The 12,631-nt window shown below is 42.2% G+C and overlaps 8 non-coding genes across 8 annotated transcripts; all 8 read left to right on the forward strand.

Annotated features, from left to right (window-relative positions):
* The first annotated feature begins 2,689 nt into the window (after positions 1-2,689).
* On the forward strand, positions 2,690-2,879 carry LOC141202547 (U2 spliceosomal RNA). The gene has a single exon (XR_012273804.1). It is a non-coding gene; the product is annotated as a U2 spliceosomal RNA (small nuclear RNA).
* A 1,115-nt stretch (positions 2,880-3,994) lies between these two features.
* On the forward strand, positions 3,995-4,185 carry LOC141202259 (U2 spliceosomal RNA). The gene has a single exon (XR_012273538.1). It is a non-coding gene; the product is annotated as a U2 spliceosomal RNA (small nuclear RNA).
* A 1,115-nt stretch (positions 4,186-5,300) lies between these two features.
* Positions 5,301-5,491, forward strand: LOC141202046 (U2 spliceosomal RNA). Its single transcript, XR_012273333.1, has one exon. It is a non-coding gene; the product is annotated as a U2 spliceosomal RNA (small nuclear RNA).
* A 1,115-nt stretch (positions 5,492-6,606) lies between these two features.
* LOC141202047 (U2 spliceosomal RNA) lies at positions 6,607-6,797 on the forward strand. The gene has a single exon (XR_012273334.1). It is a non-coding gene; the product is annotated as a U2 spliceosomal RNA (small nuclear RNA).
* A 1,115-nt stretch (positions 6,798-7,912) lies between these two features.
* On the forward strand, positions 7,913-8,103 carry LOC141202048 (U2 spliceosomal RNA). The gene has a single exon (XR_012273335.1). It is a non-coding gene; the product is annotated as a U2 spliceosomal RNA (small nuclear RNA).
* A 1,112-nt stretch (positions 8,104-9,215) lies between these two features.
* On the forward strand, positions 9,216-9,406 carry LOC141202050 (U2 spliceosomal RNA). The gene has a single exon (XR_012273337.1). It is a non-coding gene; the product is annotated as a U2 spliceosomal RNA (small nuclear RNA).
* A 1,115-nt stretch (positions 9,407-10,521) lies between these two features.
* Positions 10,522-10,712, forward strand: LOC141202051 (U2 spliceosomal RNA). Its single transcript, XR_012273338.1, has one exon. It is a non-coding gene; the product is annotated as a U2 spliceosomal RNA (small nuclear RNA).
* A 1,115-nt stretch (positions 10,713-11,827) lies between these two features.
* Positions 11,828-12,018, forward strand: LOC141202052 (U2 spliceosomal RNA). The gene has a single exon (XR_012273339.1). It is a non-coding gene; the product is annotated as a U2 spliceosomal RNA (small nuclear RNA).
* Positions 12,019-12,631: the final 613 nt, after the last annotated feature.

The following is a 12,631-nucleotide window of genomic DNA, read 5'->3' on the forward strand; positions in this document are numbered from 1 at the left end:
TGAGTTTTATAGGAAATGTAGAAAAGGGAAAAAAACAAATGAGACTATGAGTGTATGGTGGGATAGAATGAAAGTAAAAATAAAAGACTTTTTTATTAAATAGAGTATATGTAGAGCCAAAGAAAAATATGAAGAATATAGAATTTTAAATACCCGCCTACAAACATTATTTAAGCTCAGAGACAATGGGATAGATGTACAAGTTGATATTTCAAACTTAAAAGAAGAGATTTCAAAATGGCTAGAACAAAAAGGAAAAGAGATAATTTTTCGTTCTAGAGTACAACATATAGAAGAAAATGAAAAGTGTTCCAGATATTTTTTTAGGAAAAATAAAAAAGAAAAAGTGATAATTGACCATATAGATGGTGAGAATAATATAAAAAATATACTGGGTAAAGTTGAGGGTTTTTTTTCTAATCTTTTTAATGGAAAAAATATAGATAATAAATTAATGGATGATTCGCTGCAAGTACTAACAGCTGTTTTAGATCCCGCATCCCAAGAGTTTTTATCCCAAGTTTTAACGGAACAAGAAGTGTTAAAAACTATTAAAAGTTTTAAAACTGGAAAGGTCCCTGGTCCTGATGGCATCCCAATAGAATTTTATGTATGTTTTTATGATATTTTAAAAGATGATTTGTTTTATTTGTTTACTGAGGTTTTTAATAATAAGGTTTTATTAAATTCCTGGAAGAAAGGTGAAGTCTCCCTCCTGTACAAAAAAGGTGATAAATCAAAATTAGAAAACTGGAGACCAATAACACTTTTAAATTGTGACTATAAAATAATGGCTAAAATTTGTGCAAATCGTCTAAAAGAAGTCATCAGCAAAGTTATTCATTCTAATCAAGTGTGTGGGGTGCCGGGGCGCAGTATATGGGACAATCTGAATTTAGTGAAAGACTGTATTGAGGATGTGAAAGACAGAAAGGGGAAAATGGCGATTTTATCTATTGATTTTGAAAAAGCATTTGACCGTGTCTCACACTTTTATCTTTTTAAAGTTTTAGAGAAAATGGGCATACCAGAAGGGTTTTTACTATCGCTTAAAGCATTTTACAAGGATTGTACAAGTAAGATTTTAGTGAATGGTTTTAAGACACAAGAGGTATTTTTACGGTCAGGGGTGAAACACGGATGCCCTCTGTCCCCCCTACTGTTTATCTGTGCCCTGGAACCAATGTTATGTGCAATACGCCAAAATAAACAGATATGCGGTGTCCCTCTGCCTGGAAGCGGTGGTTTGGAGGCCAAGGTTGTAGGCTACATGGATGACGTGGCGGTCTTGTGTACAGATGCACCATCACTTACGGCCACTCTCCATCAAGTGCAATCCTTTTGTCTAGCTTCTGGTTTTAAAATCAATTTTAATAAGTGTAACATTTTAAGTGTTGGGGGGATGATTTTACGTGATGTACCAATTAATGTCTCCGAATCCATTTCCATTTTAGGTATATCATTCACTGAAAATAATGATGGTTATAATAGTTGGGAAACAGTTACACAGAAAGTAAATACGAAAATATGTATGTGGAACATGAGGAGACTTACAATGGAGGGTAAAGTATTGGTTTTAAAGATGGTGATTTTACCTCTTTTATTGTATCTTAGCATGGTTTTCCCCCCGCCTGTTAATGTTTTAAAAAAGATAACCAAAACCTGTTTTACCTTCTTTTGGAACTCAAAAATGGAAAAGCTGAAAAGAGAAATCGTGATGAAATCAAAAGTAAAAGGTGGTAAAGATTTTCCAGATTTTAATAGGTTTCTTTTAATCCATCTGTTCGTTTACTGTTTTAATGCCCTTTTTAAGAATCACTATTGGTCCTTTTTTATGCGTTTTAATACAGGATTTTTTATGAGAAAGTTTGGATGGTATGAAGTTAATATATCTGTGCCCCATGCTTTTAATTTGTCGACGCATTATGAGATTTTAAGGAAAATAGTGTCCGATTTTAATTTAGGGACTAAGAAAATAGAGGAATTAAGAAATAGTAAGAAACTAATTAAAGAAATACGTAAAAGTGAGGAAATATGTAATGTTGACAGATATGATGATGACAAATCTATGTCTATCTGGAAAATGATTAACGTTTTTTATCTTTTTAATGAACAGAGAGATCTGGCTTGGAGTTGCATGCACCGCTGTCTTCCTTGCCGGGCATTCCAATACAGAAGAGGATTTGTGAGGTCTGCCATCTGCCCAAGAGCCGGATGCCAAGACGAGGAAACGGTGGAACATCTATTATGGACATGTAATTTTGCAAAGGATTTCTGGAGAAGACTGCTCCCCCTACTGGAAAGGGTGGCAGACCTCAAGGACTTTACATATAAAACTGTGCTATACGGACTTATGGAATGCCCCACAATGGACAAGTACACAATGGCTTGGAAGACAGTGAACTGCGCCAAGTCATCTCTCTGGAAAGCGCGCAACATTGCTATTTTTAAACAAGATGTTTTATCAGTGAATGATGTTTTAAGTTTATGTTTATGTGAAATGTATACTTATTATTTAATTGACAAAAAGAAGAATGTACATATTTCCAAAAAATGGCTTGTTGACCAATGGAACCTAATTATTTAAAATCTTTGTATTTTTTTTGTTTTGTAAATTTCATTTGTCTTTTAACGTTTGGTATTTGTGTAATTATGCTTGTAATTTGTTAAAGTTTTAATAAACGGTTTTATCCCTCTGCAGGGGATAGCCAAATTAAAAAAAAAAATCTGTTCTTATCAGTTTAATATCTGATACGTCCCCTATCTGGGGACCATATATTAAATGGATTTTTAGAACAGGGAGATGGAAAAAGAGCTTGCTCTGTCCACTCCACGCATTGACCTGGTATTGCAGTATCTCCAGGACCGGTGCACCCCTTCTTTAATGCAGTTTCTAAAATCAGAAAGAATTGAATTCAATGTTTTTTGTTCATTTTGCTTGTTTGTCGGATTTTGGGATGGACTCTTTGGCTTTGCTTTTCTTCTCCTCATTGGATTTTTCATGTTCAAAGTTGCAGAAGCCAGATTACAAGCTCATTTTGGTTCAACTTCAGCAACTGTGCATTGCATTGCCATGTAATGTGATGCAATGCTATCTTTCTAGCTCTCCCTTTTTACTTCCTTTTGGATAAACAGACATATTAGGCAAGCATTTTGGAGCTTTCACCTAAATAACTACAGGTGGTGAGATAAGCTGCACAATATAATTGACCTTTCAGTATATTGTTGCACACACACCATCTATTTAGCAAATGCCCTTGTTATCAACAGCAGCCTTTTAAACTCACCTGAGCTAACAGGTATGTGCGCTGGTTACTCTGCTGCGCTTAAAATTTCTTTTTTGGTTTGCTACAATGCCTTTTCTGAAGCGTTGTCTCCCTCTGCTGGAACACTGACTTCTTTCATTTAATGCCTGCAGACTATAAAAGAGAACCCAACCCAAAAAGTTTGGTTGATTAGTCTGTGGCATTCTGTTAAACTGTTGCTTATGGCGGTCTCTGTGAGCTTCTCAGCGACATTCAGCCAGCCAGGTATCCTGCCTGCAGTAGATGGAATGTGGCAATGGAACGCTGGCTGCGCGTGTCATAATAGGCTCTGAGCCTTTATATACCTGTGCACAGCAGCAGCCACCTTCAGTCTGCTGCTGGACAGCCAGCAGCAGCAGCAGCAGGAGAGGTATGTAATCAGGAGCCCTCCTGCTAAGGGTAGACAGCTGCTCGTTCCACCCCACCCCCCGCCTTAATTGGTTCTCCTCCCTTCCAACGGTGTTGAGGCGGGTGGGAACAGCAGGGGGTGAAGGTGCTGTGTTTAAAGAGGTGGAGTTATGCAGATCTAAAACGCGTGGATTGCAGCAGCAGCAAGCCGAAAAGTGCAGGCATGTAAGGGATCTAGAGGTTGACAACATGTCTTCTTAACGGGAGTCCAGGAGCTCATCTCCACAAATGGACTTTTCAGGATCCTTGGGTGGCTCCGTAGTTTGAAACCAATTCTGGTTATCGCTTCTCGGCCTTTTGGCTAAGATCAAGTGTAGTATCTGTTCTTATCAGATTAATATCTGATATGTCCCCTATCTGGGGACCATATATTAAATGGATTTTTAGAACAGGGAGATGGAAAAAGAGCTTGCTCTGTCCACTCCACGCATTGACCTGGTATTGCAGTATCTCCAGGACCGGTGCACCCCTTCTTTAATGCAGTTTCTAAAATCAGAAAGAATTGAATTCAATGTTTTTTGTTCATTTTGCTTGTTTGTCGGATTTTGGGATGGACTCTTTGGCTTTGCTTTTCTTCTCCTCATTGGATTTTTCATGTTCAAAGTTGCAGAAGCCAGATTACAAGCTCATTTTGGTTCAACTTCAGCAACTGTGCATTGCATTGCCATGTAATGTGATGCAATGCTATCTTTCTAGCTCTCCCTTTTTACTTCCTTTTGGATAAACAGACATATTAGGCAAGCATTTTGGAGCTTTCACCTAAATAACTACAGGTGGTGAGATAAGCTGCACAATATAATTGACCTTTCAGTATATTGTTGCACACACACCATCTATTTAGCAAATGCCCTTGTTATCAACAGCAGCCTTTTAAACTTACCTGAGCTAACAGGTATGTGCGCTGGTTACTCTGCTGCGCTTAAAATTTCTTTTTTGGTTTGCTACAATGCCTTTTCTGAAACGTTGTCTCCCTCTGCTGGAACACTGACTTCTTTCATTTAATGCCTGCAGACTATAAAAGAGAACCCAACCCAAAAAGTTTGGTTGATTAGTCTGTGGCATTCTGTTAAACTGTTGCTTATGGCGGTCTCTGTGAGCTTCTCAGCGACATTCAGCCAGCCAGGTATCCTGCCTGCAGTAGATGGAATGTGGCAATGGAACGCTGGCTGCGCGTGTCATAATAGGCTCTGAGCCTTTATATACCTGTGCACAGCAGCAGCCACCTTCAGTCTGCTGCTGGACAGCCAGCAGCAGCAGCAGCAGGAGAGGTATGTAATCAGGAGCCCTCCTGCTAAGGGTAGACAGCTGCTCGTTCCACCCCACCCCCCGCCTTAATTGGTTCTCCTCCCTTCCAACGGTGTTGAGGCGGGTGGGAACAGCAGGGGGTGAAGGTGCTGTGTTTAAAGAGGTGGAGTTATGCAGATCTAAAACGCGTGGATTGCAGCAGCAGCAAGCCGAAAAGTGCAGGCATGTAAGGGATCTAGAGGTTGACAACATGTCTTCTTAACGGGAGTCCAGGAGCTCATCTCCACAAATGGACTTTTCAGGATCCTTGGGTGGCTCCGTAGTTTGAAACCAATTCTGGTTATCGCTTCTCGGCCTTTTGGCTAAGATCAAGTGTAGTATCTGTTCTTATCAGTTTAATATCTGATACGTCCCCTATCTGGGGACCATATATTAAATGGATTTTTAGAACAGGGAGATGGAAAAAGAGCTTGCTCTGTCCACTCCACGCATTGACCTGGTATTGCAGTATCTCCAGGACCGGTGCACCCCTTCTTTAATGCAGTTTCTAAAATCAGAAAGAATTGAATTCAATGTTTTTTGTTCATTTTGCTTGTTTGTCGGATTTTGGGATGGACTCTTTGGCTTTGCTTTTCTTCTCCTCATTGGATTTTTCATGTTCAAAGTTGCAGAAGCCAGATTACAAGCTCATTTTGGTTCAACTTCAGCATCTGTGCATTGCATTGCCATGTAATGTGATGCAATGCTATCTTTCTAGCTCTCCCTTTTTACTTCCTTTTGGATAAACAGACATATTAGGCAAGCATTTTGGAGCTTTCACCTAAATAACTACAGGTGGTGAGATAAGCTGCACAATATAATTGACCTTTCAGTATATTGTTGCACACACACCATCTATTTAGAAAATGCCCTTGTTATCAACAGCAGCCTTTTAAACTCACCTGAGCTAACAGGTATGTGCGCTGGTTACTCTGCTGCGCTTAAAATTTCTTTTTTGGTTTGCTACAATGCCTTTTCTGAAACGTTGTCTCCCTCTGCTGGAACACTGACTTCTTTCATTTAATGCCTGCAGACTATAAAAGAGAACCCAACCCAAAAAGTTTGGTTGATTAGTCTGTGGCATTCTGTTAAACTGTTGCTTATGGCGGTCTCTGTGAGCTTCTCAGCGACATTCAGCCAGCCAGGTATCCTGCCTGCAGTAGATGGAATGTGGCAATGGAACGCTGGCTGCGCGTGTCATAATAGGCTCTGAGCCTTTATATACCTGTGCACAGCAGCAGCCACCTTCAGTCTGCTGCTGGACAGCCAGCAGCAGCAGCAGCAGGAGAGGTATGTAATCAGGAGCCCTCCTGCTAAGGGTAGACAGCTGCTCGTTCCACCCCACCCCCCGCCTTAATTGGTTCTCCTCCCTTCCAACGGTGTTGAGGCGGGTGGGAACAGCAGGGGTTGAAGGTGCTGTGTTTAAAGAGGTGGAGTTATGCAGATCTAAAACGCGTGGATTGCAGCAGCAGCAAGCCGAAAAGTGCAGGCATGTAAGGGATCTAGAGGTTGACAACATGTCTTCTTAACGGGAGTCCAGGAGCTCATCTCCACAAATGGACTTTTCAGGATCCTTGGGTGGCTCCGTAGTTTGAAACCAATTCTGGTTATCGCTTCTCGGCCTTTTGGCTAAGATCAAGTGTAGTATCTGTTCTTATCAGTTTAATATCTGATACGTCCCCTATCTGGGGACCATATATTAAATGGATTTTTAGAACAGGGAGATGGAAAAAGAGCTTGCTCTGTCCACTCCACGCATTGACCTGGTATTGCAGTATCTCCAGGACCGGTGCACCCCTTCTTTAATGCAGTTTCTAAAATCAGAAAGAATTGAATTCAATGTTTTTTGTTCATTTTGCTTGTTTGTCGGATTTTGGGATGGACTCTTTGGCTTTGCTTTTCTTCTCCTCATTGGATTTTTCATGTTCAAAGTTGCAGAAGCCAGATTACAAGCTCATTTTGGTTCAACTTCAGCAACTGTGCATTGCATTGCCATGTAATGTGATGCAATGCTATCTTTCTAGCTCTCCCTTTTTACTTCCTTTTGGATAAACAGACATATTAGGCAAGCATTTTGGAGCTTTCACCTAAATAACTACAGGTGGTGAGATAAGCTGCACAATATAATTGACCTTTCAGTATATTGTTGCACACACACCATCTATTTAGCAAATGCCCTTGTTATCAACAGCAGCCTTTTAAACTCACCTGAGCTAACAGGTATGTGCGCTGGTTACTCTGCTGCGCTTAAAATTTCTTTTTTGGTTTGCTACAATGCCTTTTCTGAAACGTTGTCTCCCTCTGCTGGAACACTGACTTCTTTCATTTAATGCCTGCAGACTATAAAAGAGAACCCAACCCAAAAAGTTTGGTTGATTAGTCTGTGGCATTCTATTAAACTGTTGCTTATGGCGGTCTCTGTGAGCTTCTCAGCGACATTCAGCCAGCCAGGTATCCTGCCTGCAGTAGATGGAATGTGGCAATGGAACGCTGGCTGCGCGTGTCATAATAGGCTCTGAGCCTTTATATACCTGTGCACAGCAGCAGCCACCTTCAGTCTGCTGCTGGACAGCCAGCAGCAGCAGCAGCAGGAGAGGTATGTAATCAGGAGCCCTCCTGCTAAGGGTAGACAGCTGCTCGTTCCACCCCACCCCCCGCCTTAATTGGTTCTCCTCCCTTCCAACGGTGTTGAGGCGGGTGGGAACAGCAGGGGGTGAAGGTGCTGTGTTTAAAGAGGTGGAGTTATGCAGATCTAAAACGCGTGGATTGCAGCAGCAGCAAGCCGAAAAGTGCAGGCATGTAAGGGATCTAGAGGTTGACAACATGTCTTCTTAACGGGAGTCCAGGAGCTCATCTCCACAAATGGACTTTTCAGGATCCTTGGGTGGCTCCGTAGTTTGAAACCAATTCTGGTTATCGCTTCTCGGCCTTTTGGCTAAGATCAAGTGTAGTATCTGTTCTTATCAGTTTAATATCTGATACGTCCCCTATCTGGGGACCATATATTAAATGGATTTTTAGAACAGGGAGATGGAAAAAGAGCTTGCTCTGTCCACTCCACGCATTGACCTGGTATTGCAGTATCTCCAGGACCGGTGCACCCCTTCTTTAATGCAGTTTCTAAAATCAGAAAGAATTGAATTCAATGTTTTTTGTTCATTTTGCTTGTTTGTCGGATTTTGGGATGGACTCTTTGGCTTTGCTTTTCTTCTCCTCATTGGATTTTTCATGTTCAAAGTTGCAGAAGCCAGATTACAAGCTCATTTTGGTTCAACTTCAGCAACTGTGCATTGCATTGCCATGTAATGTGATGCAATGCTATCTTTCTAGCTCTCCCTTTTTACTTCCTTTTGGATAAACAGACATATTAGGCAAGCATTTTGGAGCTTTCACCTAAATAACTACAGGTGGTGAGATAAGCTGCACAATATAATTGACCTTTCAGTATATTGTTGCACACACACCATCTATTTAGCAAATGCCCTTGTTATCAACAGCAGCCTTTTAAACTCACCTGAGCTAACAGGTATGTGCGCTGGTTACTCTGCTGCGCTTAAAATTTCTTTTTTGGTTTGCTACAATGCCTTTTCTGAAACGTTGTCTCCCTCTGCTGGAACACTGACTTCTTTCATTTAATGCCTGCAGACTATAAAAGAGAACCCAACCCAAAAAGTTTGGTTGATTAGTCTGTGGCATTCTGTTAAACTGTTGCTTATGGCGGTCTCTGTGAGCTTCTCAGCGACATTCAGCCAGCCAGGTACCCTGCCTGCAGTAGATGGAATGTGGCAATGGAACGCTGGCTGCGCGTGTCATAATAGGCTCTGAGCCTTTATATACCTGTGCACAGCAGCAGCCACCTTCAGTCTGCTGCTGGACAGCCAGCAGCAGCAGCAGGAGAGGTATGTAATCAGGAGCCCTCCTGCTAAGGGTAGACAGCTGCTCGTTCCACCCCACCCCCCGCCTTAATTGGTTCTCCTCCCTTCCAACGGTGTTGAGGCGGGTGGGAACAGCAGGGGGTGAAGGTGCTGTGTTTAAAGAGGTGGAGTTATGCAGATCTAAAACGCGTGGATTGCAGCAGCAGCAAGCCGAAAAGTGCAGGCATGTAAGGGATCTAGAGGTTGACAACATGTCTTCTTAACGGGAGTCCAGGAGCTCATCTCCACAAATGGACTTTTCAGGATCCTTGGGTGGCTCCATAGTTTGAAACCAATTCTGGTTATCGCTTCTCGGCCTTTTGGCTAAGATCAAGTGTAGTATCTGTTCTTATCAGTTTAATATCTGATACGTCCCCTATCTGGGGACCATATATTAAATGGATTTTTAGAACAGGGAGATGGAAAAAGAGCTTGCTCTGTCCACTCCACGCATTGACCTGGTATTGCAGTATCTCCAGGACCGGTGCACCCCTTCTTTAATGCAGTTTCTAAAATCAGAAAGAATTGAATTCAATGTTTTTTGTTCATTTTGCTTGTTTGTCGGATTTGGGGATGGACTCTTTGGCTTTGCTTTTCTTCTCCTCATTGGATTTTTCATGTTCAAAGTTGCAGAAGCCAGATTACAAGCTCATTTTGGTTCAACTTCAGCAACTGTGCATTGCATTGCCATGTAATGTGATGCAATGCTATCTTTCTAGCTCTCCCTTTTTACTTCCTTTTGGATAAACAGACATATTAGGCAAGCATTTTGGAGCTTTCACCTAAATAACTACAGGTGGTGAGATAAGCTGCACAATAAAATTGACCTTTCAGTATATTGTTGCACACACACCATCTATTTAGCAAATGCCCTTGTTATCAACAGCAGCCTTTTAAACTCACCTGAGCTAACAGGTATGTGCGCTGGTTACTCTGCTGCGCTTAAAATTTCTTTTTTGGTTTGCTACAATGCCTTTTCTGAAACGTTGTCTCCTTCTGCTGGAACACTGACTTCTTTCATTTAATGCCTGCAGACTATAAAAGAGAACCCAACCCAAAAAGTTTGGTTGATTAGTCTGTGGCATTCTGTTAAACTGTTGCTTATGGCGGTCTCTGTGAGCTTCTCAGCGACATTCAGCCAGCCAGGTATCCTGCCTGCAGTAGATGGAATGTGGCAATGGAACGCTGGCTGCGCGTGTCATAATAGGCTCTGAGCCTTTATATACCTGTGCACAGCAGCAGCCACCTTCAGTCTGCTGCTGGACAGCCAGCAGCAGCAGCAGCAGGAGAGGTATGTAATCAGGAGCCCTCCTGCTAAGGGTAGACAGCTGCTCGTTCCACCCCACCCCCCGCCTTAATTGGTTCTCCTCCCTTCCAACGGTGTTGAGGCGGGTGGGAACAGCAGGGGGTGAAGGTGCTGTGTTTAAAGAGGTGGAGTTATGCAGATCTAAAACGCGTGGATTGCAGCAGCAGCAAGCCGAAAAGTGCAGGCATGTAAGGGATCTAGAGGTTGACAACATGTCTTCTTAACGGGAGTCCAGGAGCTCATCTCCACAAATGGACTTTTCAGGATCCTTGGGTGGCTCCGTAGTTTGAAACCAATTCTGGTTATCGCTTCTCGGCCTTTTGGCTAAGATCAAGTGTAGTATCTGTTCTTATCAGTTTAATATCTGATACGTCCCCTATCTGGGGACCATATATTAAATGGATTTTTAGAACAGGGAGATGGAAAAAGAGCTTGCTCTGTCCACTCCACGCATTGACCTGGTATTGCAGTATCTCCAGGACCGGTGCACCCCTTCTTTAATGCAGTTTCTAAAATCAGAAAGAATTGAATTCAATGTTTTTTGTTCATTTTGCTTGTTTGTCGGATTTGGGGATGGACTCTTTGGCTTTGCTTTTCTTCTCCTCATTGGATTTTTCATGTTCAAAGTTGCAGAAGCCAGATTACAAGCTCATTTTGGTTCAACTTCAGCAACTGTGCATTGCATTGCCATGTAATGTGATGCAATGCTATCTTTCTAGCTCTCCCTTTTTACTTCCTTTTGGATAAACAGACATATTAGGCAAGCATTTTGGAGCTTTCACCTAAATAACTACAGGTGGTGAGATAAGCTGCACAATATAATTGACTTTTCAGTATAATGTTGCACACACACCATCTATTTAGCAAATGCCCTTGTTATCAACAGCAGCCTTTTAAACTCACCTGAGCTAACAGGTATGTGCGCTGGTTACTCTGCTGCGCTTAAAATTTCTTTTTTGGTTTGCTACAATGCCTTTTCTGAAACGTTGTCTCCTTCTGCTGGAACACTGACTTCTTTCATTTAATGCCTGCAGACTATAAAAGAGAACCCAACCCAAAAAGTTTGGTTGATTAGTCTGTGGCATTCTGTTAAACTGTTGCTTATGGCGGTCTCTGTGAGCTTCTCAGCGACATTCAGCCAGCCAGGTATCCTGCCTGCAGTAGATGGAATGTGGCAATGGAACGCTGGCTGCGCGTGTCATAATAGGCTCTGAGCCTTTATATACCTGTGCACAGCAGCAGCCACCTTCAGTCTGCTGCTGGACAGCCAGCAGCAGCAGCAGCAGGAGAGGTATGTAATCAGGAGCCCTCCTGCTAAGGGTAGACAGCTGCTCGTTCCACCCCACCCCCCGCCTTAATTGGTTCTCCTCCCTTCCAACGGTGTTGAGGCGGGTGGGAACAGCAGGGGGTGAAGGTGCTGTGTTTAAAGAGGTGGAGTTATGCAGATCTAAAACGCGTGGATTGCAGCAGCAGCAAGCCGAAAAGTGCAGGCATGTAAGGGATCTAGAGGTTGACAACATGTCTTCTTAACGGGAGTCCAGGAGCTCATCTCCACAAATGGACTTTTCAGGATCCTTGGGTGGCTCCGTAGTTTGAAACCAATTCTGGTTATCGCTTCTCGGCCTTTTGGCTAAGATCAAGTGTAGTATCTGTTCTTATCAGTTTAATATCTGATACGTCCCCTATCTGGGGACCATATATTAAATGGATTTTTAGAACAGGGAGATGGAAAAAGAGCTTGCTCTGTCCACTCCACGCATTGACCTGGTATTGCAGTATCTCCAGGACCGGTGCACCCCTTCTTTAATGCAGTTTCTAAAATCAGAAAGAATTGAATTCAATGTTTTTTGTTCATTTTGCTTGTTTGTCGGATTTGGGGATGGACTCTTTGGCTTTGCTTTTCTTCTCCTCATTGGATTTTTCATGTTCAAAGTTGCAGAAGCCAGATTACAAGCTCATTTTGGTTCAACTTCAGCAACTGTGCATTGCATTGCCATGTAATGTGATGCAATGCTATCTTTCTAGCTCTCCCTTTTTACTTCCTTTTGGATAAACAGACATATTAGGCAAGCATTTTGGAGCTTTCACCTAAATAACTACAGGTGGTGAGATAAGCTGCACAATATAATTGACCTTTCAGTATATTGTTGCACACACACCATCTATTTAGCAAATGCCCTTGTTATCAACAGCAGCCTTTTAAACTCACCTGAGCTAACAGGTATGTGCGCTGGTTACTCTGCTGCGCTTAAAATTTCTTTTTTGGTTTGCTACAATGCCTTTTCTGAAACGTTGTCTCCTTCTGCTGGAACACTGACTTCTTTCATTTAATGCCTGCAGACTATAAAAGAGAACCCAACCCAAAAAGTTTGGTTGATTAGTCTGTGGCATTCTGTTAAACTGTTGCTTATGGC

The sequence above is a fragment of the Phyllobates terribilis genome, unplaced genomic scaffold (genome assembly GCF_046119375.1).
Source record: "Phyllobates terribilis strain yellow unplaced genomic scaffold, ASM4611937v1 Scaffold_123__1_contigs__length_5148117, whole genome shotgun sequence".
In the NCBI taxonomy this organism is placed as follows: domain Eukaryota; kingdom Metazoa; phylum Chordata; class Amphibia; order Anura; family Dendrobatidae; genus Phyllobates; species Phyllobates terribilis.